The sequence below is a fragment of the Octopus sinensis genome, linkage group LG15, assembly GCF_006345805.1.
Source record: "Octopus sinensis linkage group LG15, ASM634580v1, whole genome shotgun sequence".
NCBI lineage: Eukaryota > Metazoa > Mollusca > Cephalopoda > Octopoda > Octopodidae > Octopus > Octopus sinensis.
In genome coordinates this window covers 17561662-17589542 of record NC_043011.1, presented here as the reverse complement: position 1 = coordinate 17589542, position 27881 = coordinate 17561662, and positions in this window count along the sequence as shown.

Genomic DNA, 27881 nt, shown 5'->3' with positions numbered 1-27881 from the left:
AGTAGCCCATCCCGCTTAAAATGTCCCTGAATAAGGGTTGTTTAAGAATGATGAACAAAACATCCATTTTTCCAAAAGTGAATTATCCACACTCCAAAGAATTCCTCTCAACACATGGCTATTATACTCCCCCACTATTTCACCTCGTAATTAGAGGTGTACATATCGTCATACACTAAAGGACATGATCCACTGGTTAAGGCCAAGCAACTGACAAGCAAATCTGGTGCTGTGCAGAATATTTGCTGTAGCCCACTTTTATACCAAGACAAAACAAGCTTAAGGAATATGTTTTTGAAACAATTGGTCACGAGGAGTCAGAAAATCCTATGCTTACTGAAAATAAAAAATGATGATGATCGAATCTAACATAATTAGATTAAAAGGAATTCCAGTTGGTATCCAGATAATGTTAGGGATGGATGGTCACAAGCACTACTGGCATTTCTTGAATCTTCTCGCACAGGTATAAGAGAAATCCTTAAAACAAGTTGGAAGTCCTGGAATGACCTCACAATACCCAAAGTTACGCACGCCGATGTCTAGCTAATAATGATTATATTGTTATTAAAACTAGCGGATAAGGTAGGCACTATCGTAATTATGGATAAAAGTGCGAATAATTTGGCTTGGGAAGACAAAACATCATATGAAGAATTACATGTCGATCCAAATCCTAAATTCAGAGAGGGACTTGATAAAATAATTCTGGAAACAGTTTCATTAATAAGGCATAATCCAGGATTTTACGGTCAGAAAGAAGAACACCTGTGTTTTATGGTCTCCCTAAGATACACAAAAAGTTCGAAAGATTTCCTCCAATGCGCCAAATGTGCAGCGGATATGAATGTTGTACAGCCAAGTTTTCAGAATGGCTGGAAGGCTTTCTACTCCCTACCGCAAAAAGATCAAGTTCCTATATTCGGGATACCCTTGATTTTGTATCTAAAATCAACAATTTTTTAAACACCGAGGCGGTGTCCAGAACTGTGTTTCGGTAACCATGGATGCTTCTTCCTTATATCCCAATATTGACTATCATAAAGGGATAGAACCATGCATGCATGCCTTCGAAAAGCAATCAAACAAAAGTATTCCATCAAATTTTCTCTGTGGTTTATCGAGTTTTGTGTTACAAAGTAATACAATGAGGTTTGAACAAAGATTTTACTACTATGGTTGCGTCATGGGTACTCCATGGAAAGTAATTCATCTAATGTCTTCATGACGAATTTCGAGTCACAGTTATTAAAGACATTCAAATCTGTTCATGGTCATGAACAAATACTTTGGTTACGGTTCATTGATGACGTATGTTTTGTGTGGGAAAGATCAGAGGATTGTTTTACTGAATTCTTGCAATTCTGTGACCGGTATGCTAAAATCTATGGCTGTAAGTCCAACATAAAATTTAGGTTTAGTTTTTCAAAAACTAGCGTTGTATTTTTGGACACAGAAGTTAGGTTTTCTAGAGGCAGAATTGTAACAAAATTATCCACATCATATTGTTCCCTCAAATCCGAAATCCCAACTTTTGAGGCATTTTCGCAAGCATTTCAAAAGTGTTGCATGAAAGTTGGCAAAAAAATATCCTCGTTTCAAACATATATTTCCTCGCCCGACTATTGTAGCTTTTAGACGGAATAAGGATATAAGAGAATTATTGACCTCTATTTCTGACTCCAAGAAAACGAACATTGGAGTATCTGCACGCTGTACTTTGAAAAACAGCCGCAAGAGAGGTAAGCCCTGTTCATTGTGCAGCAACATGAGTCAAGTCAATTCTATCAAGAATCATAATAGAAATGTTATGATTTATACGGAAGATTGGACATGTAGAGATTCCCATTTTGTATAAATGTCAGAATACACGAAACACTTGATTCGTGTTGGTTATACAACAGAACGATTGAAAAAAATTAAATGGGCACAGATTCGACATCGGGCCCAATAACAGTAGTTGGACAGAACCTGCTGTACATGTTGCTTCAAACGGCTGCAATTTTGAAAAAGATTTGAAGGTGCATATTCTCAGAAAAAATTCTGAGTCTGCTTCATTTTCACTCCTCAAAGTGCATGAGGAGAAATATGTTTGCGGAGAAATATTAAAATTACGCACCGGAGAAATAAATAAAATGACGTGAGAATATCATTAAATTTATACAAAACTGTTTCGTTATATATTCTTTTTCCTTATCTTCTTTCTTTCCTCTCTTTTATCTGTCTTTTTTCTGTCTCTTTCTTTTCGCCTGTTATAAAATTGAAACTTAAAGACTGAAACTTAAAGATGCCATTCTATCAACCTGAGGACGCTGGTTGCTCTCGTTCATACTTTAAATTCAAACTTCTTTAATTTTGAATTTTTATCACCTGCTATTTTGAACTCAACAAAGATAGACTTATTGTCGAAATATCGTTCAACTAATAAAATATCTATTACAATCGAAATGCGCTCTTCGTCTTGACTGTTTTCTTCTGTGAAGATCTTCGTCAATCCTTTTAAAGTAGTAGTAGTAGTAGTAGTAGTAGTAGTAGTGGTGGTGGCGGTGGTGGTGGTAGTAGTAGTAGTAGTAGTAATAAGGCAGTGTGCTGGTAGAATAATTTGCGTGCCGGACAGAATGATTAGGCGCAATGGCCTAGTGGTTAGGGCAGCGGACTTGCGGTCGGAGGATCGCGGTTTCGATTCCCAGACCGGGCGTTGTGTGTGTTTATTGAGCGAAAACACATAAAAGCTCCACGAGGCTCTGGCAGGGGATGGTGGTGATCCCTGCTGTACTCTTTCACCACTCTAAAGGCGGTGCTCCAGCATGGCCGCAGTCAAATGACTGAAACAAGTACAAAAAAAAAAAAAACTCTTCCGACTTTATGTTATGAGTTGAAAAGAACGCTCTATTTGTTGTCAACAGCCACTGATAGAAGGGTTAGGCCTGCTGTTACTTCTGACGCGTAGCATTTCCTTGACAGTGAGGAAGAGTACCCATCACTTCTCAGACGGGGAGGAGGATGGGAAGAGGAGGAGGAAGAGGAGCAAGAAGTGGAGCAGGAAGTAGAGCCGGAGGAGGACATATGCGGCAAAAGCAATTTGTGACCGAAAGGAAGTGATGCTAGAGCTACAACATTTAAAATTTTCAGTTTTATGACGTATTATCATTCTTTAATATTGGAGAAAATTAATTGTAAACGAAGCAGTAACACATAGAATAGGTCATACCTGAGTTCAATTGAAGAACACAGAGCTCAGAAGCGAGCCGTGCTTCAATAATAATGAATACGTTGTTTGAATTCTTGTATGAAAGGGATTGAAAATGGCAGAATTGTTAACCTGTCTTATTAATTTTCAAAGACCTCTAAGATTTATTTGCATTTAGCTCATTATGCTTGTAGCATTAATTGGATGAGGAATAACTCTTAATATGGATATTAGCCGTGGATTTTTCTAACTTTCAAATAACAGCTCAAATTAGATACAGTCGGGTGCAACAAGTGGTCACTACATTTTGTTTTTACTTTCCTATCCATATACTCAACTTTTCGAGACTCACCCTGACTTTAATTCTGGCTATGTATTTATATGTTTTCCCAGAACATCAGCTGGCTCGAAATCCTTTGCTTTCAGTATTCTCCTTTCACCCTAACTTTTACTCTGGCTATGTATTTATAAGTTTGTCCAGAACATCAGCTAGCTCGAAATCCTTTGCTTTCAGTATTCTCCTTGCAGGATTGAATCTGTGACTTTTCTGATGACCTTTAATACCATCTATTTCACAGGTTTCTAAGGATCTTAGAAAGCTATGGACATAGTCTCAACTATTCGATAAAATCATTAGCAAAATAAAATACGAAATCTTTACCGTCAAGGGCTTTCAGCTACGACCGTTTTGTTTGTTTCCGTTGCAGACATATTGTCTGGAAATACATTATGTCATGTATCATTATTTTCAAATCTGGCAGAGTGTGATGTGCGACATGAGAGCAATTCAGCTGCTATTTTTAAGGAATGGCAACGGTATAAGAGTGCTATTGTTCGCTTGCTGTAAGTGATTTGTTTGAATGCAGCTTTTATAGAAATCTCCTCCGTTCTTGAATCATTTCTCAAAATCTAACTATGTAACTGTGGTTCATTGAAGTTTTCCTTTGTGACCAGAAAATAAAATATAGACATTTGATTCCATATACAACTGAAATTGTTCCTTAACAACTCATCAGTTTCAACAAAATGAAATAAAGAAACATTGAAAAAACATTTACGAAAATTCTTTTATAAATGTCTTCATAAAAGGTTAAAGAAATAATGCCATCAAAGAGATATTTATTCTTTCAAGCTGCTCAATAAATAAAACAAAACAGAAAGCCTATACATGAAAAAAATATTAAGTTACATAGTAAATATTTCAATTGTTCACTGAACAAAGATATTTACAATATATACTTCAAGAAATTTAATTCTTGTTTTTATAGAATATATTTGACTCACGTATAATGTTAGTTGTTGAGCATGAATGACTAATATTTGTGGCTCATATTCTATCCTAAAACATTAGATTCATCAGCATAATTTAATATCTGTGTTTCATACTGGTATCGATTAAAAGGTTTGACAAGATCTCATCTTTCATGCTCAAGACTGTATCATGCCATAGTGTCTGCGTTCAGAAGTTTATTGTGCTGCTGGGTGTCCTTCCAAATGACAACCACTTTACAGTATGTATTGTGTGCCTTTTATATCTGAAACCAGGCCTAGTGAGGTCACTTCTTAACCTACAATAATAAAGGACAACTGTTGAAACTGACAGTGTTTTAGGCGTGACTAAGGATAAATATAAGTTGGGGACATACGGTAGAAAAGATATCAGACAGTTCAGAAAGGAGGGTGAAGAGCAGCAGCAGAATAATAATAATAATAATAATAATAATAATAATAATAATAATAATAACAACAACAATAATGATATTATTATTATTATTATTATTATTATTATTATTATTATTATTATTATTATTATTATTATGCCCTGATGCAGTACCAGACAGTGGCTCTCATGGCTTCTCATCTTAACTGATTGGAAATGTTATCGTGTACATTGTTTTGTCTTGGTATAAAAGATGGGTTATAGTACGTATTCAGCTGAATACCACAGATCTGCTTATCAGTTGTTTGATCTTAACCAGTTGAGCATGTCCCTTAGTGGCTGATACTTGGAAACATGGGTGTTTCCATCAACATCCTTAAACAACCCTTCATCAGGGACTCTTTCAGCGGGATGAGCTACTTGAAGAAAATTATAACTGGGCCCCACCTGCAAGTTCATGCGCTGTTTATCTTGATATGAGATCACCATGTCGCACACATTTGGTTGTGATGCATGTGCATAGTGTACCCTTATCAGAAGGGTAGTCATGATGGGTATACTGGGCTTCGTATATTTTACCCCAGTGTCACTTTTATTGCATGCACTGCTCTCTCACCCAATAATAATAATAATAATAATAATAATAATAATAATAATAATAATAATAATAATAATAATCACCCCCTCCGAACTGTTCAGTGTCTGGTATCAGCCTTCCCTACTTCATCTCATGTCTTAATTTGTTTCCTTGCGAAAGCTCCTCGCACATTTTATAATCGGCACATTTTTTTTTGAACAGCTGTTGTTATCCATACACATTACATCAGTGCAGTCTTCTTTTCTGCACACTACACCTGATTGATCTCATGCCCATTTCTCCTCTCAACACATTTGTACTTTTCTGTTCATGCACATGTAAGGAAAGCATGACAGGACAGCTTCATCACTTTCTAATTTTCCCAAATCCTCTGCATTCAGGACCCATGTTTCACTACTATGCCCATTTAACACAAAAAAATCACACAATACGCCTTTTATGCTGATAAAAAATGACCAAGTAAAAATGTAGACTAGTTTTGAAGTAGACACCTCAAAGGACCTACTTTAGTGCAATAGATAGACCATATATCAAGGCTAGATTAAAATTGTTTCAATCTGACAAATGTTTAGAAAAGAGATAGCTGACCGAAGTTTTTATAATATACTATTAAGATTATTTTCTTAAATTTGTTTCTGTTTTTCCTGATATGAGTTACATAAAATTGAATTGATGATTGACCAGAAGTGTTAGAACATCAAATTGAATGCCCTGGAACATTCCCTTCGAATCTTTTGGTTTTTTTTTCCTTTTTATCTGAGTCCAAATCATACCCGATTCAGCGTTATCGTTCATCCATTCAAGGCTGATGAACTACTAGTCCAGTCTTTGAGTCGATTCTCTCATTTTTCTCTCGTTCTTTCTTTCTCTCTTTCTTTCTCTCTCTCTCTCTCTCTCTCTCTCTCTCTCTTCCATCTTTCTTATTCTGTTTATGTTCCTTTTATTGTTGTGGTCAGAGCTCGATTATGATAAATTCTGTTAGATTTGAATCGACAAAGCAACACCACTACAAATCGATGAAGAGTTGAGGGGCCAATGCAATAGAAAGCAATTGTTTATGATATCCTTGTTGGGTTTCCAAGATTTATGAAGTCATGGACCCATACCATCTACTCCAACTAATTACATAAACAAGGCAATGCGAAGGCCTCTATATTGCCGTTTCATCACCTCAAATTAGAAGCGAAATTCTCCCAAATCACACTCTATTTTATAAATGGAAAGACATTTTGGGTAATGAAGTGGAGGATGCGTTAGATTATTAATAGATGAAACACTTTATCAAAGACCTGATTTATCTTATCTAAATTAGATCCAAACAACAGCAATATCAAAATTCTTCAATGTTCTTTCTATCAGAGCTGCAGAATAGCAGAAACACTAGTGTTCCCTTCTAAATGTTATCATTTTATAGATCCAATATCCATTAATAATGGATACACAATTAAGAGTTGCATGTTACTACTTTGACACATTTACCTGGCCATTGTGCACTGATTAACTTTAGTAGAATTCATTCCTTGCCTTGTGGAGAGAGATAAACTCAATGCTTGTATTGCTGCACTAGTATGCAGGGCATCAACACATCGAAGTAGGTTATCCTAATGCTTCCATTAGAGTAAATACCACTAAAATCTCTCGCCAGCCACTGGATAAGTGACGGTGTTACAACAAGGGATGGACTAAGTTTACCACGAGGATGAAACGAAAGAGCAACTGGTATGGAAGTCAAAGTAATCATATAATGGACTCTGCTAGCACCAAAGAAAACATATCATTTCAGTAGCGGTAGAAAAGCAGAGAGATGACATTCTGTCTATGAGCAAGAAGATGAAGCGCTACTGAGAGAGCCTTTATGCCGTTTAAGATGTATTTTTATTCGGAAAAACCATCCCAGATATAAGAGCACTGCTCTGATGTTATCACTTGAGATTTCTAGAGGGATAGTAATTCTTAGGAGCAGAAATATCTTCTTGAATTGAAAAGAAAGATTAAAATCCTACATTGCAATCTCAACAGTCAGTAAAAGAACTTGTCTTTAACCACAGCTTTAGTTTTAGTGAACATCGGTAGATCGAAACAGTGTGCAAGCCCATCGAAAGAATTGTTTTCAAAATTTAAGTACCCAAACATGTAACATACTCTGTGTGTAGTTGAATTATAAGAAATCCGTTTATTATACTTGTCTCAATCACTGGAATGTACTTTCACGTTTTTTGACCACACATCTATTTCATTCTATTTCAAATATAGGATATAATGAACAGATATGTGTATATGAATTATACCTATATGCCTGTACCTGTATGTGTGTATATGATCTAGTGTTTTTCAGGTTGTGTCCCTTTATGTTATGATAAGTAGTGCTTCGATAAATAAAAATCAATAAAGTAGGAACAAGACTGAAATAATTATGCAGTTTCCCTTGAGGTCCGCAACCCAGTATCACAGCAGTTCATTGAACGGACAAGGTAAAAAGGAAATACAAAACAAGAAAATAGGTAAGAGGATTCTAGTGTGAGATATTGTTTTTAAGAAGTTGTAATCGCATTAATATATCTGTATAAATTTTAATACAAGAGTTCTATGTGAGATGGAAATAAAGAAACATGCGCATAGGAATAACGTTAGACTATGAGAAGAACTCTTTAAAATAATGGTAACCTTAAAATGATCTCATCAACTAATGAATGTTTGATTAGTATGTAATTTGTCGTTATGAATTCTTTATCGACATAAAATTTCCATTTCGATGAAGATATAATTGAACTGACAATGAGGAATTCAGGTTTCAAATTATTTGATCTATAACTACAAGATCTTTCTTTTATTGCTTTAAAAATGCTAGAAAAAAACTAACAAGCAAATGACAGCTGTCAGAAACCGAACAAGCAAATTAATTAAGCGGGTATTGACGGAGGATAATCGTCAACAACATTTGGTGTCTCGCCCCGAATAGGATTATTGATGCAGAATCAGTACGGTTTAGTGAAACACTAGCTACAGAAAAAAAGATACATTATAGGATTACCTAGTTAAAAACTTAGAAGAGTCCTGCAACAAGATGACGTCCCATCCATTCTTTCGACGTGAAGCTCAAAGGTTGCGTTGTCAGTTCGTTGGGCCTGTGTGACAGAAGCTGAACGGTGTAAAAAAATTCCAAAGTTTGGTCTTGTTTTTGGCAGACATTGAGTTTCAGCTTGTGCTGAGTGTTACGAAAGGCCGATAACAGACACAGAATCGATACAATAAACGATGACAAGCTGCTCGACGAGCAAATCTTTTGTATTGTTTAATTGTCAATATCCTGAATTCGTTTTATTTTACATTTTGTTTAGACGCAAAAACATACACATTTTTAAGCTTGTCATTTTAAACTTAGTCTTTTTTTTCTATTAGCTCTAGTGGTTAATAAAGAAGCTGCGATCATCATCATCATCATCATCATCACCATTATTATTATTATTATTATGAGTTTTTCGTTTTCCTGAAATTTTCTTTCCATTTCTTACCGAGGGTCTTCCGACAACTAGAGCAAAGAAACTCATTATATACATTGGCAAGTCATTGAAATATACACACCATATATTTCACTTACAAAATCAAATAAAGTTATGTAAAAAAAAAAAAAATGAATTCTACATGGTTATCGCTCTCTCAGCAAAAATAATCTTGGTGAATCAAGGAACATTCTCAAATAATTTTCAGTTCCGTTTTTCGATCATCCCTAGTGCTCTTGCAATCATTGGTATTGAAACCGCCTTGCGATACAACATTTTTTCGAATTCAATGAGCAAATATTTATATTTTCTGTGCTTGTCAAATTCTTTTGCTGCAATATTTTGATCACAAGGGATCTTCATGTCAACGAATAAACAGGTTTTACTATTATAGTCTTTAACAACAATATCCAGTTTATTAACTTTGATGGTTCTGTCTGCATGTATAAGAAGGTCACAAAGAATCATTAAATTTTCTCTCTTTATTGCAAGCTCAACGCGAAGCTTATACCACTTGCCAACAGTTTTGATTTTTATAGCGCCGACATATTTACCAGTGTGCATATTGCCCACCTTTCTCACGTCTTGATTTATTCTCTAATGGTGCTAAAACTTTACGTCCAGAAATTAAGTGGTCCACTGTATAAATCCCGTCATTCTCACGACTGAATCAGTGCTTTGGATCTTTTCCATATTTCCTCACACTGACTTAGTCGTTCCGGGTCAATAAGTCTCGATCTTAGGCATCAAAGGTGAAATATTCACTCTCTGCCTGGAGCTTCATGACAAATGATGGCTTTGTGTCAGAATTTGAAACTATAGTTATTATTATTATCATTCAGTGGTTTTATTTTTATAGCGTGTTTTCACCTCACTACCGAGCGCAGCTTTGTGTGCCTTGGGTATGTGCTGTGATTGTTGTGATGCTCTGATGGTTACTGTATTGAAAGTGTTCTGCGTAGGATGTGTGCAGTGCCTGTTAGTGCAATTTTCTTTATGTTATTTGTGTTTGTAAGACCTGGTGTTTTATTATTATTATTATTATTATTGTTGTTGTTGTTGTTGCTGTTGTTGTTGTTGTTATTATTATTATTCGCAGTCAACCAGACGTTGTTTTTAAATTGCTTTTTGAAGAAAGGCTACTTACAACATGAAGTCTTTTTTTTTTTTATTTACTCTCATAAAGGTAACATCGGGAATCTTGTTATGTACCTACACAAAATTAATAGAAAAGAAAATTGTTTGTTGATGTTTTAAAGCAAAATTTAGTTCACGCTGTTTACATACAAAAATGGTTATAAAACTTCCAAACCACGCCCATTGAAATATATCAACTGCATAAAAAACACTGTCACATATTCAAAAGACGCAACGAAGGACAAAATAGAAATAACATAGACGCACGTAATAAAAAATGTAATATTAATGGCAATTTCACTGAGAGTCAGGCTTGTGTAAACAACGCCAGCGCCGCTGTTGTCAACAACTTAATTTGCCCAAATAGTTTACTCTGTCAAATCAAAACATTAGGATTATTTCAGACGAGATCAGTTTTGCCAGCATTACAACCCAGATTTATACAGTGGAATATGGTTTTCTTCGTAGAAAATCATTTGGGAACACCATTTGAAGCTAGACAGTCTATTTCCGAGGAATAAATACAAGAAAATACGAAGTATGAGTTTGTTTAGCTGTAATTGTTTGAAGAAATCCAGATAAGGGCAGTTACCCTTAAAAAGAGAGGACAAAAGCTTACAGGTAATATCGCGTGAACTTCGTTCGCTTGAAAAGTAGAAGTTGGATGTTGAAATAGTGCGGAAATGTCTATCAACCGCAATTGTATGTTGAAGCAGTGAGATTTAACCTGCCGTAAACTTGCACTTGAATATCTGGAGCAGAGAAACACAAATATGTTTGTGCTGTACATTTGGATTTATATGGAATTGCCAGCTTGTACCACGGTCGTCAGTGCAGAAGTAACTAAGGGCAGCATATCATTCTTTTGGGGTGAGGATGGATTTGCAAGTCCGAATGATTCTTGAAAACAAGTCCATACCAAAAGTATATTAAATTAAGAGGACAGAGGCAATGGGCATGTAACTGACGATGCAGAGCAATAGGCTCGGTTGTTATAAATGTAACTAAAAAGACATTTCAGAGCCTTTTGCTTAGATGAGCTTCAAAGACTAAAGAAGCAAAGGTGAAAGAATCAACTGAGTGCAACTAATTACAAATTAGACCTGGAAGCTTCAATCTTCGAGCATCATCAGTCACAGCACCGGAAATGGTGGATGAAGTTGCAAAAGCTAGTAAAAACCACCGCACATTATCATATATTGCAGAGGAGTATGTAACAGCCAGAGCAAAAGAGACAAAGATTAAAACGATCGCTCAAGAGAGAAGGACATAGCGTGACACAGTGTGACAAGGCTGGCCCTTTGAAATACAGGTACAACGGAAACACTTAGAAAGAGTAAGCGGAAGTTGTGGTGAAAGAAGACAGCAGGGTTCGCCACCACTCTCTGCTGGTGCCTCGTGGAACGTTAGGTGCTTTCGCTCAATAAACATTCACAACACCCTGTCTGGTAATTGAAACCGCGATCCTATGACCGCGAGTCCGCTTTCCTAATCGCTAGCCCATTGCGCCTCTACAATAATGATTAGTAAGTAGATGAAACGAATGTCATAGTTCTTGGTAAGAGTAACACATTATTGACACTGTAATAGTGTATTAGTAGAGTTAGAAATATACCAATTAGTTACACATAGGATACCAGTAAGCAATAGATATTTCTTCTATTTTAAAAGAAGTTTTCTGCGAACGTAGGTTGCTTACATGACGAAAATATCAACCGGTATGGTTGAATTCTCGAGAATTCAATACTAGAAATGACAGTCGTTGAGAGATATGGAGTGCTATAATCTAACCTAGCCGGAGGTTCTCTACTCGTGCATTGACGAGAACTCTAAATATGTTTCGTGATTTATCTTCTGTTTAAATGAGATTTTTATGCCTTATTTTCATTACATGTAAATATCTGTCTTTTTATAAATCACTACCTAGTCCCCTTATATATTTTAAAGCGTCTTACCCCGCTCATCACCTCTGTTTCGCATTACATGTTTTCAAAAATCTCCTGTTTAACATTTGTTTTATATTTTCATCCCTTTGCGGCTAATAAAAAGCATAATTGTTATAACTATTGTTGTTGTCAATCATACTTTAAGAGATAAAACCAAACATTTTCTTTTAAAAGAATAGTTAGGTCAGTCAAAGAAAACCTGCATGAAAGTACTCAAATTTAATAAGAATATTTAAAGACAGCCAATAATGTTGCAACACTTTAACACTGTTTAGGGACACTACTAATATTATTCAGACGTTATCGAAACTACTCTGATTTTTAATAAACTAAATAGATTAACCTGGACAGGCTCGTGGACAGGCGAGTGAAAACCGTTCAAGTGAAGAGAATATAATGCAGCAGCGTCTAGTAAATGCCCTCACTGGTTTCTAAGTGGCTGAGAGCTTGGATGATGTTTGAGCAATTACGGTCGTAGTCAATCCTTTACAGTACCAGTTACGCACTGGGGTCGATATAATCGACTTAATCCGTTTGTCTGTTCTTGTTTGTCTCCTCTATGTTTATTCCCTTGTGGTTAATAAAGAAACAGATATATTGAGGAAATGGAGATATTTTATTGTATTCTGCTTTGAGGGCTAAAATAGAATTAAATACAGAACATTCGTATGTTAAACTAATGCTGCATGTAGACCTAAAAGCATTTGAAAGAGAATCAGAATTTCTATTTTACTATAAATCTAAATAGCGTAAAGTGAAATCTACATAAACTAATACCTACCAACCTGTAGTTCTACTTATCTAATATTTAGTAACTAGTTACCATTTATTTGCAATATTAATGCAAGTCTTTGATATATGTGTTACTTGGAGATAATTAATCAGAGCAAGTCTCACTCGAGAATTACACAAAAAAAATTATGTAACAAATTAAAGAGAATTGTATAATGCTTTTTTCTGGCTGAAATGTGTGCATGTTTTCTAAGTCAAAAGAAAGAGAATACAGGAATTGTTCACAATGCAATATGTATGTCAGACAGGAAATTAGGCAGAGAAACTAACAATGAAATGAAATAGTTATAAAAGAATCAAAGGGAATACTTTAAAAGAATCTGTCTTTTCTTTGTTTAGTTTTAGAAATTCAGTGAAATGGAAACTGGTTTCAGACAAGAAAACAAATTATATCTTAAATTTCAAAAGGCACTGGAAATTCACAAAGAAATATGCAATGAAATGCTTTTCTTTTTTTCATATTATCATTTGAAAGCTTTCAATATGTCAGAATCTAAAGTGTGCCAGAATAAATGACTTGTGCACTTTGTTTTCATTTTATATGCTGCGTTCAACATTTCTCATCGTCAATTCTGCTGCTAAATATTTCGGAGGTAATCTGTTACCGCAAGGTTCGGTTTGCCCTTTCAAATTCAGTCTGCTCGAAATAGACTCAGTGACGCAACATCTATAATTTTCAACTTAATAATGAGAATATTTAGTAAAACTTTGCAAATTTTTGAACCTTTATGAAAATAATTTGATAACATTTCAATAAGATATAAAACAAAAACGTATTTAATGTAATATTTTCATTCCAGGGGAAAAGCCATGGAAGTTACAGTTCACTCTAATTTCCACTGAGCGGTTGCTGCTCAGATTCAGACATGTTAAGCAATTGATTCTATTTGTTACAATACATAGAATATTATTTTCTATTCTAAGCACAAGGCCCGAAATTTCGGGGCAGGGGTATTGTCGATTAGATCTAACCCAGTACGCCACTGGTACTTAATTTATCGACCACGAAAAGATGATAGGTAAAGTCGACCTCGGTGGAATTTGAACTCAGAACGTAAAGACAGTCAAAATACCGCTAACCATTACGCTCGTCGTGCAAACGCTTCTTATTTCTTTATTGCCCACAAAGGTCTAAACATAGAAAGGACAAACAAGGACAGACAAACGGAATAAGTCGATTATATCGACACCGTGCGTGACTGGTACTTATTTAATCAACCCCGAAAGGATGAAAGGCAAAGTCGACCTCGGCGGAATTTGAACTCAGAACGTAGCGGCATACAAAATACCTATTTCTTTACTACCCACAAGGGGCTACATACAGAGGGGACAAACAAGGACAGAGAAATGGATTAAGTCATTTGAACTCACAACGTAACGGCAAACGAAATACTGCTAATCATTACGCCCGGCGTGCTAACGTTTCTTACTTCTTTATTACCCACAAGGAGCTACACTCAGAGAGAACAAACGAATTAAGTCGATTAAATCGACCCCAGTGTGTAACTGGTACTTAATTCATCGACCCCGAAAGGATGAAAGGCAAAGTCGACCTAGGCGGAATTTGAACTCAGAACATAACGGCAGACGAAATACGGCTACGCATTTCGCCCGGCGTGCTAACGTTTCTGCCAGCTCGCCGCCTTCAATAAATAGAATATTGAACCAAAACTATGAAATTATTTGCAAATTTGTTAGTCAAGCTTCCTACGTTAAATAGGCTGCATTGATTTGTTATCTGAGCGTGTCTACAAGAGATATGGAGTAAAAGGCAAACATTTATTTGGTCTCTTAGAATGTGTTATACGACTGTCATTGAGATTTGATATCGAACGCAAGAGAATTACCCTAAAACTCTAAAATTGGGGGTAAATGAAGTATATCAGAGCTGGAAAAATATTTCAGTTTACAATTGAAATGACGTAAGTTTAAGATTCATAGAAAGATATTTTAATCAGATATAGCCAGCCCTTCTTAGCAGGGTCAGTTTGACATTATAAGAGCATGCGGATGATGATCGTAATGATAGCCATAGAAACATCAAAACAAATTACGCCACATTTTACCGGGAATCAGCTCCACCCCAGTATACTTAATGATAATTATTTATTAAGTTTTCACCACACCAACGATATAAACTGTCTGTAATTTGCTGAACAGTCAGAGCAGCTTAGTTATCTACTACATTATTCACAATTTTTTAGCTATAAACCACACAATTAGATTTGTTTCAAGCAATGCTTCGCCAATAAAGTTTGATTCATTTCCCAATGCATAACAATATGTTTCGCACCATATATTTCTTTTCTCTTTTCATTCTATGGCAGTTTTGACCGTACAATAAAATGACACAGCTTATCAATTAATATAGTGAGGTTTATGCATGTGTGCGTGTGTGTGAGTGTGTGTATCCTTGAGTGTGTGTGTGTGTGTGTGTGTGTGTAGGTGTGTAATTTTTCGGGTTACTTTCTTTCCAGTTAAATCGAATGTCAGCCACGGCATACAAACATCTAATTTTGCAAATTTACGTGACATTTTATTCGGGAAAGACTATATATTTCTTTCTTTATTGCCCACAAGGGGCTAAACATAGAGGGTACAAATAACGACAGTCAAAGGGATTAAGTCGATTAGATCGACCCCAGTGTGTAACTGGTGCTTAATTTATCGACCCCGAAAGGATGAAAGGCAAAGTCGACCTTGGCGGAATTTCAAATCTGAACGTAACGGCAGACGAAATACCTATTTCTTTACTACCCACAAGGGGCTAAACACAGAGGAGACAAACAAAGACAAACAAACGGATTAAGTCGATTATATCGACCCCAGTGTGTAACTGGTACTTAATTTATCAACCCCGAAAGGATGAAAGACAAGTCGACCTCGGCGGAATTTGAACTCAGAACGTAACGGCAGACGAAATACCGCTAAGTATTTAGCCCGGCATGCTAACGATTCTGCTAGCTCACTGCCCAATGAAAGAGTATATATTGGTGTGAGTGTGTGTGTGTATGTGTGTGTGTGTGTGTGTGTGTGTGTGTGTGTATCTGTGTGTGTAAGTAGGGGTATGCGTACGTACGCATGTAATCAGTAATGCTTCAGAATCGAATTGCACTATATATACTGCAAGTTTCACAAGAACTGGAAGAGTCTAAAAAAATACTTGAAAGATGCAGCTGATATCTGGAGAGCAATATTGCGTAACTGCTGTTGCTGCTGCAGCTTCTTTCTGCTGTAGTTATTTTTATTGTTATTCAGCCCAGGTCACACTTAGTCGAGAAAACATAAAATCAAAGGCCACAGACCATTCTCTTCGCTCATTTATTTTCAAAATAATATCATCCATCGTGTACTTTGGATACTATATCATGCGGATTCAGTGATCCCACTTTAAGTATTGTGGTAGACGACTGTACTACACAATCTTGAATGTTCAGAAACGATTACTCTTACTCTTTACTCTTTTACTTGTTTCAGTCATTTGACTGTGGCCATGCTGGTGCACCACCTTTTAGTCGAGCAAATCGTCCCCAGGACTGATTCTTTGTAAGCCTAGTACTTATTCTATCGGTCTCTTTTGCCGACCGCTATGTTACGGGGACGTATACAAACCAGCATCGGTTGTCAAGCGATGTGGGGGGGGGGGGCAAACACAGAGACACAAACATATACACATACACATACACATATATATATACATATATACGACGGACTTCTTTCAGATTCCGTCTACCAAATCCACTCACAAGGCTTTGGTCGGCCCGAGGCTATAGTAGAAGACACTTGCCCAAGGTGTCACGAAGTGGGACTGAACCCGAAACCATGTGGTTCGTAAGCAAGCTACTTACCACACAGGCACTACTACGCCTATAACTAATTTTTTTTTTAGCTGACTTTAGCTAAGGTGATATGGAATTCATTCTTTCCTTCCATTTTCTTGCCATAGAGCAACTATACTTTTGTGAACCAGTATTAGTAGATATTGCAAAATGCCAAAGTTATCAAATCCCAGATGCACACTCTGAAATAAAATATGGGACGGCCTTAGAATATCTTCGTTTACAGGTGTACTCAATCGGAAATGACCTAGAGCTAAATGGTTACAAAGAATAATGCAACCTACGATGACAATAAAGGAGCCAGTTCATTGGTTTCTATTCCTAATAATCTACAGCAAATATGTCTCAAATTACGCATTTTTCCCTCTTCAAAAATGGAAGAATGTATTCGAATGTTAAAGACCTTGATGTACGATGACCCTTCAAATAGCAGAATGATCGCTTCCGGAACGCTTTCAATGAGAGAAGTTTGAAGCCTGGGGTTCAGCAACAATAACCAAGAATGCATTAATTACAATGTTAATTAAAGATGTTTCATTTCTGATTAATATATTGGTTTTAAATTTTGGCACAAGGCCAGCAATTTCGAGGTAGAGAGTAAGTCGAATACATCAATCCTATTGCTTTACTGACACTTATTCTATCGGCCCTGAAGGAATGGCTAATTTGACCTCGACAGAATTTGAACTCAGAACTTAAAATGAGCAAAATGCCGCTAAGCATTTTGTCCGGCGTGCTAACGATTCTGCCAGCTCCCCGCCTTTTGCTGATTAATATATTGAAAGCAATTTTATGGCCAATAGTATTCATAACCATGCAGCTCATGATGATATTTGCTATGAAATAATATGAACTATCAATATCTTGGATCAAAAGTACCCAACCTAAACTGTAATGTTAAACTTTACTGCCTATAAGACAGAGGATATCCTTCAGAATGCTTCCACTGTAAAATTGTGATGCACCTATCATATACACATCGACTGTGTTAAATAACCGAAAAGTTCTGATAACTGTTTTTTAATACCTGTCCAAAAGTCTTTTAAGTCTGTTTAAGCAGAGCTGGCGGCTGAAGAATTTTAATAACACGAGGAAACCTACATCTCCATTGGTTCTATGAAAACTCACATTAATTTTTTTGACAATGATTATTTCATTTATATTTTCGACTTATTACAAAAACAAACTCTGAACTAACAAAAAACACATACTGATCTTCTTTTAAAGACTTAAATAAACTATGTGAATTTCCAATTGGCTTTAATACAACCATTCATTACAAACGGTAAAAGTAAAAGAAAAAAATATTTATTTATTATTTCATTATTTATTTGTGATTTTTTGTGCAATTTTTCAGACTTGATTTATGTCAAGAAAGTTTTTCTTCCATATAAAATATGCAATTCACGAAGATTATTTGTGGCCAATGCCTGAAATAAGTGGGAAAGCATCAGATGTATCAAAAAATACTGTTAAAATACAATCTGTATTTCTTTTATTTCTTTCACAATTTGAAATAATTGACACCTCACTTAAATATCTCTTATTGATTGTGAAGTGTTTGGCAAAACTGTCAAAATATTTCGATAAATCAATGTTTGATCATTAAAATTCAGAACACTATCATTACCAAAATTTTAATCAGCATCTTGTAATGGGCCACACAAAGAAAGTTGCAATATTAGATGTTTTTAATGTTTTCTCGAAAATTTAAAAAGTTGAAATTTGAATTAACATTTCTAAATAAAATGAATAAGAAAGAATATTTTTATCACTTTTGATATATTTGAAATTTGTCTTTATTTCCTCTCTAACCACCAACGTACACAGACGATAGTAAAACCAGTTTGCAATAGTTGCAATGATGTGGAAGCTTCTCATCCATCAATTCAACTATCTTTATTCCGATGATATTGATAACAAAAACTTTCAACAGTTTAGCGGCAATACTGGCTGTTTCCTTTGCATTTGGTTCAAACGTATATGTATTTAACACCGATTTGTATTTCTGCTCCTTCATTTCTTTGTCCCATGCTCATCTCCGTCAGATCATTTATTAGACAAACCTCAACGTCCAAATTGTTGTTGTCAACAAATGTATCGGCGCCAGTTGCATTGTACAATTGACTCAACGCATACGTGAAAGAAATCATCTCAGATTGCTGATATTCACGAAGAAATAAGAGAGGAAGGGCTATTTTATAAATCGTTTTCTCATTCTTATTGTTGCTATTGCCATCTTAAATTATCCATGGTTGAGTAATACACTAAAATTCCTTTTCATCAAAAAGGGATTAGATTTTCTTTGGACGACTTGTACAAAAATGTTCAAGAATAACGAATGCTGTGAGATATAGCTGAGCTTGATTGAGCTGTATGCTCAATCATCAGCATCTTCCATAGACTTGATGTGTTCCCATAGTCTTCCCAGTTTCCTATTTCATTTATCGATGCAGTCTTGTACAGTATTTGCTTTCATATGATTAAAAGCACTTTCAAACGTTGAAGTACATCTTAGAATATAGCGTCGGTTGTGTACTGCCTACCAACCTCTCTTTTTTAGAACAACCCAGTCAATCTCACTTGGTTGCAAAACCGAGTAATGAGGTAGAGAAAATATTACTTCATGTCCTCCACCTTGAACCATTCTTGCGATAGTAGGAATTACCTTATCTTGGATATACAGCTGCTGTTTATCCCATGACATGTCTTCGTGTCGTTGCCATCAAAGCCCGTGCCGTATTTTGTATACGCTTCTTGTGAGTATTTCTTCCTTGTCGTTCTTTCTCGGCGCATTTTCGGGTAGCCTTTTATAGTACTTGGCATTGTTCATCACAATAAGAGCAACGGATATATTTCTCCCCTTCAAAGACCGCAATAACTGCCTCATCCATTTGACAAAATATTTTGTGATCAGAAAATTCATGATAAACCTTTATTTGCTACTTTCTCCCTTCAAAGATATCAAGGGTATCCATACTGTTGTTCTTACTTGATCTTCTGGAATGTTATGATCAGCATCTATAGTTGCAGCAATGAAACAATATCATTGTTCGTCGTGGCATCCAATAGTTGTAAGATCTTGCTCATCATTTGGCTCGTACAATGAATCCTCGTGCCGACGGTTCTTGTGAATGTAGCTTTCATCCATATAAACAATCCTCTGACTTATCTCTTCATTTACTTTGAACAATCGCTGACATGTTGGTCACGCATGAGCAAAATGTGTTCTCTTGTGCGACAGCTTTTTCTTTCTTAAAACAGAACAAGGTGAACAGATTCTTTACAAGACCATGATCTGTGCAGTCATTGATCGCTACTAGTAGTAAACACATTTTCTCTTCTACTGATCCCAAGGGTGTGGGACCTCTTTTATCCCCTTATCACACAAGAATGTTCACCTCTGATCTCCTTAACGTCTACCGAATGTATTTACAGAACTATAGAATTTGGCCTATTCATCAAGCTTCTTCTCTTTCTCCTACTCTCAAGACGGTCACAAATCTAGTGATTAAGGGAACACTTGAAATGACTAGTAAAGGAACTAAAAGTTAGTTGAGAATGACCTCTGGATTACCATTCATGCAGGGAGCGCAAAAGATAGTATCAAGTGTTAACTGCAAACGTAAACAGAGGACTGATTAGTATAGACCCTTGTATAAGGAGTGAAATAAGAACGCTTGCCGATTATTTGATAAGGAGGACCCGCTGCAATATACCGGGACCCATATTATTATTGACAATCTTAAATGCTAGAGGTAGAATGATGGTGGTAATGATAATCATTGTGGTTATGGAGGCGACACATTTTCAGCACGTTATTCATATATATTTCTTTATTACCCACAAGGGGCTAAATATAGAGGGGACAAACAAGGACAAAGTATTAAGTCGATTATATCGACCCCAGTGCGTAACTGGTACTTAATTTATCGACCCCGAAAGGATGAAAGGCAAAGTCGACCTCGGCGGAATTTGAACTCAGAACGTAACAGCAGACGAAATACGGCTCCGCATTTCGCCCGGCCTGCTAACGTTTCTGCCAGCTCGCCGCCTCACGTTATTCATATATATATGTGTATGTACACACATTTGCACGTGTATATACAAATAAAGAGAAGAGAGAGATGGGATCTCAAAAACAACTCTCATAAGAATCCCACGAACGACTCATAAAATCATGATGTAGCACAACAAGGAAAGAATTAACGACGAAAGGAAGCTATGGCCGATCATTGTGAAGGTTTCCTGCCCGGCACGCCCGAAACTGCCCACATCAGGGATAGGGATCTGGCTTCGAACGGTCTCTATGTCACAACAGATCATATACAATGTGTGCGCAAAAACAGACATAAGTGGACGAAGGAAGAGTACATTGAAATTTTGGATGGAAAAAGACATTTGTCCAATGTCACATATTAAGCAAAGTATTATCTGACTGAAATGCTTGTGTTGTGACTTGACAGATGACTAAAGTCTCCGGTGCATTTTTTACCTACACTGTGTTACGAAGGAATAATAATAATAATAATAATAATAATAATAATAATAATAATAATAATAATAATAATAATTATTATTATTATTATTATAATTATAATAATAATAATAATAATAAGGCCAATAAACCAGATATTGTTGTGAAAGACCAAAACAATAAAGTTTGCTTATTGATCGACATGAGCATCCCCTGTGATCATAATATCTCAGCGAAAGAGATTTACAAGCTCAGAAAATATAAAGACCTACTCATTGAAATTGAGAAAATGTGGCATCTCAAGGCGGTTACAATACCAGTGATCGTAGGAGCACTAGGAATGATCAAAAAGGGAACCGAAAATTATATGAGAATGATCCCTGGCTTACCATCCCTGCAAGAAGTGCAAAAGATTGTCTTAACTGGTACATCACACGTATTGAGAAGAGCATTGTCGATGTGAGAACTGTTGCTGCCCATGTGTTTTAATTTAACTTAAAAAAAAATTTGAAAAATGAACGAACTATTGAGTTTGATTTAATGGCCTACCAATGTATACTATGAGTTTCTTTGCCCTAGGAGTCGGGAAGACACTCGGCAAGAAATGGAAGCAAATTTGAAAGAAAAATAAGTAATAATAATGACAATAATAATAATAACAATAATAATAATAATAATAATAATAATAATAATAATAATAATAATAATAATTGAGCAAGTGGTAAGATAAAATTCAGTAAACAAACTGATCTTCTCCGATGTAGTTTAGACCCACTGAAAAACTTAAACAATACTTTTAATATAAAGCCATCTAAGAAGAGAAATATAATGAGAAAGTATTCATTAAAGCCAGAACGCCAATTTGCTGAAGTAGTGGATATAAAGCAATAAGTGCAGGCCAAGCCTAAGCGCATACGCTGCTTCGATAAACTATCCAAGTTCTTCAAAGATAACAGCGTGTTTTAAAATAATCTAATGAAGTTCTATAGGAATGTTGGAAAAAGCACCATCAAAAGAAGACAAGTCCCCTTCAGAGACTGAAATACTGCAGTTTTGAAGGAAAATCTGGGCATAACTCTGGTGCACCATGGGTTACTTGACAACAAAAGACACTGAGGTTATAGAACAGCAAATATTTGAAGGGTTAAATGTAGGTGCAATACATTAAAAAGTCACAGTAAATATAAATGTTCTGGTATAGATAATATTCCAAACTAGTGGTTCAGTGTTTTTACAGACTTACACAAGAAGCTAACTTTTTGCTGCAACACACTTATGAAAGAACCGCAGGTGACCCCAGATGAGCTGGTCAATGGAATCACTTTTTACTCGCCAAAGATTACGAAACAAAATAATCTTTATGACTAAAATCTCATAACGTGGTATACATCACTGTAGAAATGCCTTACATCTCTCCTAATTGAATGCAAATATGCTTTTCGCATGAACAAAATGTATGTGTATGCGTATCTTGTAGAAGAAGGAATCAACTGTTGATTAACAGAATGATCTTGGGGATTGTCACAACAGAAGCAATATCTCTCAGTGGTTTCATAAGAAGCTTTGATAGTCTTCCTCACCAGCGGATACAGAAACGCTTGGAAATGTTCAAACTTTCACCAGTAATCATGGATTTTGTATCTCATGCCTTGCAGCTCTGGGAAAGGATTTCAAATCTCAACATGACGCTCAATGATAATCATGGAATCTTTCAAGGAGACTCGTTATCTCCTTTGTTATTCTGCTTAGCAATATTTCCTCTTAGTAAACTCCTGAATGAAATAAATTATGAATACATGGTGGATGGAAAAACAGTTAATTGTCTCCTCTATATGGATGACATACGAGGATTAACAACCAGCAATCCTACACATAGTCAAACAATTTACTGAAGATTTCAAAATAGAATTTGGATTGAGAAATGCACCATGGCTACATTAACCATGGAGATAAAAGGAGTTAGAACCTCACAGCAGTTATAATTATCTGGAAATATGTTAAGGAAATGTGATTAAATACACACTAATGAGAGAAAAGATAAGGAACGTGTACTACCGAGGAATAAGAATCATTCTGAATATCAGAAACAAAATCGAGGCCATGAACACATTAACCATGCATGTAATCACATACATTTTCAATATTATAAACGGGTCACCCTCTGTCTGAATAGGAAATCAAATGACAATACATCGTAAATATCACCCAAAAAGAGACTCAGACTAAATATATCTCCTGAGAAAAGAAGGCGCTCCAGGGTTAATACAGTCTCAACTCTCATAGAAAATTGCAACTATTGGAGCGCCAGCCTACATGCAACAAGCGAAACGAATGAATGTTAAACTGGTTCTGAAACATGAAGACCTCGATAATTTACACTCAGTGACGAAAAGCACGAAGATGTACCACCGAGATATGTAATTAGACGAACCGGTACCCAAAGAAAATGTGCCTACAGCAGTCAAAGCAAAACAAATATAAAACGTTGCCAAGCAATTCATCCTCTATTATATTTAGGAGATATGGGAGCAAACAGCCGGCATGAATGAGGGGCAGCCCTGCTGGGGATCAAACCATTCCTCATCCGTGGCTGTCATGCTGTTGTCTAAAACTAGACTTTGACGGACTATATCATTGCTGCTCAGGTTCAGAGACTTCTAACTAGGAATTACCAGAGTAATGTACTGAAATATGAAATCAGATCATCATGCCACATATGCGGAGACCCAATGACATCATGTCTGGATGCAGCAGACTGGCACCAATAGAATACTTGCAAAGGCATGGCAGCGCGGCTCATTGGTCAATATATTGCACATACAATGCCACTAAAAAGAAAAATGCGTGAGAACACAAGCCAAGATAAGTTGCTTAATAGAAATATTAAAATTTAAGATAATAGAAATATTAAAATTACTAAGTCTCTCTAAAAGAGAACAGCGGCAGCGTTCCCGGAAAATAATAGTTATCGCCATACTAATATTGAAAACAAGTGGATGTATTCCACCGAAACTAGGTAAATAAAACCATCGAACAGAGATTGTCGGAAGCGACACCTACTGGCTGGCTACGCTGCATTGAAAAGGGGCAATACCCCGAAACGCGTCTGTAGCTGCCGGTCAAGTAGTGTGGAGCGACTGACCTCCCTTGTTCGAAGGTTATATGGATACAGTTTGTGTATCAAATAGCTAACTTAAGGCGATGGCCTCATGGAGCTAATAAGTGGACAGATTTATTCTTATTTTTATAAGAATGCCATATTAGTATGGCGATAACTATTATTTTCCGGGAACGCTGCCGCTGTTCTCTTTTAGAGAGACATAGTAATTTTAATATTTCTATTATTGAAAACAAGTGGATGTATTCCACCGAAACTAGGTAAATAAAACCATCGAACAGAGATTGTCGGAAGCGACACCTACTGGCTGGCTACGCTGCATTGAAAAGGGGCAATACCCCGAAACGCGTCTGTAGCTGCCGGTCAAGTAGTGTGGAGCGACTGACCTCCCTTGTTCGAAGGTTATATGGTTACAGTTTGTGTATCAAATAGCTAACTTAAGGCGATGGCCTCATGGAGCTAATAAGTGGACAGCTTTATTCTTATTTTTATAAGAATGCCATATTAGTATGGCGATAACTATTATTTTCCGGGAACGCTGCCGCTGTTCTCTTTTAGAGAGACTTAGTAATTTTAATATTTCTATTATTGAAAACAAGTGGATGTATTCCACCGAAACTAGGTAAATAAAACCATCGAACAGAGATTGTCGGAAGCGACACCTACTGGCTGGCTACGCTGCATTGAAAAGGGGCAATACCCCGAAACGCGTCTGTAGCTGCCGGTCAAGTAGTGTGGAGCGACTGACCTCCCTTGTTCGAAGGTTATATGGATACAGTTTGTGTATCAAATAGCTAACTTAAGGCGATGGCCTCATGGAGCTAATAAGTGGACAGCTTTATTCTTATTTTTATAAGAATGCCATATTAGTATGGCGATAACTATTATATATATATATATTTATACATATATATATATTTATATATATATATGTATATATATATATATATATATATATATATATATATATATGTGTGTGTGTGTGTGTGTGTATCATAAGTTGAAGACGGGAAGGATGACTTCCCTTCACAAATACTGATAGGGCACAGAAAGTGTGTCTATAGCCAGCTGGAGGAGGTGTCTTCCTGGGGCTACAAACTACAGTAGCATCCACCCTTAGGGGTTAGCCATATTCAAATGGCAAATATACGTATATATCTATATATGTATATGTAAAAAATACAGGGACAAGAACGCAAAACATTTAGAAGACGATACAAAAAACACGGGCGGGACATCCGAAGCCTTCAATCTTCAGTCAAGAACCGGATTATCCTCGCAATTTCGGCTGATTAATCTTGCGATTGCTCCGGTCTGGCCAGCCCCAAAGAAAAGTCTAAGCCAAGCGCATTAGATTCCTTGGAAGAAAGCCTCGAATGTATACAAAACAAGGACGGAAAAACGGAGGATGTTACACGAATAAGAATACAAAAATACGTAAAAACAATAATGATAACACGAATAAGAGTAGAAATATATCTATATATATCTATCTATATATATATCTATATATATATCTATATATATATATATATATATATATATATATATATTGCCCACCGGATGCTCCAAATCACATAGGCAAGTTTGAAGATTGCTTTACAAGAATTAAAGAAATCCTCATGAATCTGGAATACCACGTGACCATATTTCTTATGGCTGATTTCAACTTCCCCAACGTCAAATGGCCCGAAGGTCGCATTCTCTCAGGAATGAATCTTTGCAAGCAAGTACAGGTGGAGTCCAAGTTATATCTTGATATCGCTAGTGATAACAATACTCAAAATATATAACAGACTGGAATTGTAGGCCCGTCTCTCGCAATTTCGATCAATTGGATCTTGTCCTCCCTCTTGTATAGAAGTGTACGGCTGTAGCGAAATTCATTTTTGGACTTTCTTCTATCGAAGGCATTTTAACAAAAATGCTTCCGTAAAGACGGTGAAAATATTGTCACGTTCCCCAAACAGGGACGCAATTCAATTTTTGAACAATAACCAAAGCCCCTTCCCTAAAAGGGGAAGGGTTACGGTTTACAATTATTTAACAAATGCAACACAACAACGTTTCCCTGACGAGGAATCAACAAATGTGATTACAATAGTCAAACAGTAATAATAATAACAACAAACCTTTTTAATTTATCCCCATTTATGTGAAACCACTTATTCAAGTTCAAGTCATTGATGCAATTTTATACGAATTGCTAATACACACACACACACACATAATAAGGGTGAAAAATTGAATATTGATTTGATTAATATGAATTGAAAACCAGTGGTGTAGCATATAAGACCATAGCGGATCTTCTCCTAGCAAGAGGATGACCACTGTTAATGGTTCATCCCTGTTATATAATACTTTCACTTTAATAGTTTCAGTATTAAAGTGAATGTCTGCATTACAGTATAGTGATGTTTTTGTTTCACTTTTAACACGTAATACTGAAATAGTGGAGAAGATATGATATTGCTGTGGGGTCGCCCTAGGGAAAACGTTTTGCTGATGACACTCCCCTGACCTTAAGTAAGGCATGTATAAAATTTGAATGAAAACGGTTGTGCAGTTCTCAAGTTTTAGGGAAACACACAGACAGGCACACATTCTCAGTTTTATATATATAGAGATATATGCATATATATATATATATATATATATATATATATATTTGAGTGTCCATTTCAATATATATATATATATATTATGTATGTATGCATATATTTTATTTATTACACTATTGTATGATTGAGCGCCCTCGCGTCGATTCGATTCGTTTCGTTTCGTTTCCTCCTAGTAATTGTTTATATATAATTATGGCATGAAACTCTATAACTCTTTGCTTGACCTTCCCTTCCTTCCCTATCTCCCTCTCTCTCTCACTCCTCCTCATCTCTCTCACAGCCGTTTGTCTTCGTATATCTCTCTCTCACTCCTCCTCATCTCTCTCACAACCGGGCGACTACTTCCTTTCGCCTGCGGCCTCCTAACAGTGATCAACGTTCCTCTTGCGCTCATAAGAATCTATCCTCATTGTTTGTTTTCTTGTTTGTTTTTATTTCTTCTACTGTATTTTTTGGTAATTATATTTTTATTTTGTATTTTATTTTGTAATTTTATTTGTATAGTTTTTACGTCCTGTATTTGTCACATTTTTTCTTTCCTTGTTTTTACCCCTCTGCGAAGTAATTTTATTTAATTCTTTCGCAGGAAGGGCTAGTTCGACGAGTCGTGTTCTGTCTTCACCTTCGAAACACGCTGGAGTTGAACTAGGGACAGCTGATGAAGGGGAATTTTCCTCGTGTAGTTTGTCTTGTACTCTGTTTTTTCGTTGTTTAAAAAGGTCCGTTTCCATGTTTGTTTTTACGTTTTCGTTTCTCGTTGAGTTCTACGTCTAATTCTGGTGTCCTGTACTCACGTATATATATTTACATATGCATGTATATATACATGTAGATGTAGGTACGTACATATATGTATGTATGTATGCATATATTTTATTTATTACACTATTGTATGACTGAGCGCCCTCGCGTCGATTCGATTCTTTTCGTTTCGTTTCGTTTCCTCCTAGTAAATTTATATATATATATATATATATATATATATATATATATATATATA